The sequence below is a fragment of the Rhincodon typus genome, chromosome 42 (genome assembly GCF_021869965.1).
Source record: "Rhincodon typus isolate 14 chromosome 42, sRhiTyp1.1, whole genome shotgun sequence".
NCBI classification, from domain to species: domain Eukaryota; kingdom Metazoa; phylum Chordata; class Chondrichthyes; order Orectolobiformes; family Rhincodontidae; genus Rhincodon; species Rhincodon typus.
In genome coordinates, this window is record NC_063373.1 from 4,579,543 (window position 1) to 4,581,918 (window position 2,376).

Genomic DNA, 2,376 nt, shown 5'->3' on the forward strand with positions numbered 1-2,376 from the left:
GGGTCTGGGTGGGACGCTGTAAGGGTCAGTGTGGACTTGTTGGGCTGAAGAGCCTGTTTTCACACTGTAGGGGTTCTATCGATTCTAAGGAATTATAAAGGATTTTCTATTCGATGTCCAGGAGCTCTGAACCATAGAAGGAAGTGGCTGGAACATTTCGTGCACTGCTCAGGAGTAATTTGCTAGTTCAGTCCTGGCTATGATAAAAGGCAGTAATATCGTCAGAATTAAACCTCGACAGTCATTTGTGAACTTGATGTTGCAGCAGGTCGGATGGCTGAGTGAATCCCTTCTCACAAACAGAGCTGGTGAACAGCCTCTCCTTAACATGAATGTATTGGTGTTGCAGACGTTGGGAAGCACAATTAATTCTGTTACACTCATGGAGCAGGTGAATGAATACTCCCCAGTGTGAATTCGCTCATGTGTCACAAGGACAGATGGCCGAATGAAACCCTTCCCACACACAGCGCAGGTGAATGGCCTCTCTTCAGTGTGTGTGTTGGTGTCTCAGCAAATTCTTCTTGCTTTTAACACACTCCTTACAGTCAGAACGTTTCAAAGTTTACGTCTCAGTACGAACTCGCTGGTGTCTCAACAGGTTGGATGAATTAATGAACCCGTCTCCAAATACAAAATAGGTGTATGGCCACTGCTGATGTGCAGGGAGTTCAGATGATATTCTGAATCCAGTGCTGCAGTGAGAGCACCTGAAAAGGAAGATCTGAGAACGGATATAGAGAGATTTAGTATGTGGACAAAAAAATGGCAGATGGATGAAATGTGTGAAATGAGACATTGTTCACTTTGATAAGTAGGCTAATAGAAGTTAATTATTCTTTCAGTGGAGAAGGAATGCAGAATGCTGCAGTTTTGAAAGAACTGGATGCCCTGATATATGAATTAGAATAGTAAGAATATCACGGCTTAAAGAGTGGGAACATAGCAGCTGAACATCCCTGGATATCCAACTATCAGTCAGGCGGGAGGAGGGGATTAAATCGAAATAGAGGTGTTGCATTATTGGTTAATGGATCATAATTATGCTGTGGGATGATATAATAAACAAATCGTAACATAAGGTCTGACGGGTTGTGCTCCACAGAGCCCGCCAGTTTGTCCTGAAATGGAAACTTTAGACAGAAATAATAGCTACATTTTAAAATATCACTGCAATGTCATCTGTAGGACGCTACACTGATCCTGTCGCCAGATGTTTCCACCAGACAGTGGTCCGAGATTTATTTTCTGCTTAGAAATGAGATGTGCGGTTTCAAACCGGTAGCAGAGAAACGGGAAGTTGTGCTGTGTGAGAATGAAACAAGTGGGCAGTTTCATGTTATCAGCACGAACAGACTTCCTGCCTATGAGGGTGACCGCACACTGACAGCATCAAGAACAAACCCACAGATTGCTGCTGGTCTCAGCATTTTAATTCAACACGACCGTTGATCCACTTATACCTTTTCCATTCCTCTCTGCATATACCATGCATTCTCCATACTCACTGCATCTATTTGAGCACAGTTGACATAATTAATATCTTCCTTCTCTAGAAAAAAAAACCTAAAGGAATTTAGACATGCAATGGCAATGTCCCTGCCTCTGGGACAAAAGGTGCAGGTTCACATTTCACTTGCCTCAGAGGTTTGTCAGAGCTTATCCAAACAGGTTGATGGATAAATATAAAGAGCAGTAACTGACATAGAATCATGGAAGTCAGGAACTGTATATCTTCATTATTTCAACTTTTTTTTTAAAAAAAAGATTATTTGGCCTGTTTCTCTAAACAGCCTGCTCAGAGATGTCATTGCACACCAATACAGCAGGATGGGACTTGTACCCAGGTTTCCCTGTTCAGGAATAGGGATACTACCACCATACCATGAGAGGTCCTACCTGCTATGTTTCACTCTCTATAAGTAAATCTGTTCTAGACTATCCAGTAAAGACTGACTCTGGTTTCTTCCTTCACCAATTGTCTATCAGGAGTATTACAACAGGTTCTGGATTAATACTCATTAAAGCTAACATTATAACTGGGCAGGATCAAACTTCAGTGCTTATTTCCCAGCTTTGTTGTTCCCAATGATTGAAACTACAGCCCTGATAATGACGTTGGATAATTAACAGTTTATCACACATTTGAATATGATAGACAATCAATGATTAGCTGTTTGTGGTAAAATATATGAATCCACCAATGTCACAGCTTCTATTTTCATTGTTTGCTGACAATCAGAATTGTCTGAGCATTAAATGTAGTGTATGCATCGCTGACACACACACACACACACACACACACACACACACACGTTCTGGCATGTGAATGTTGGTACAACAGGTGCTGTATTAATATAAACTGACACAAGCTGG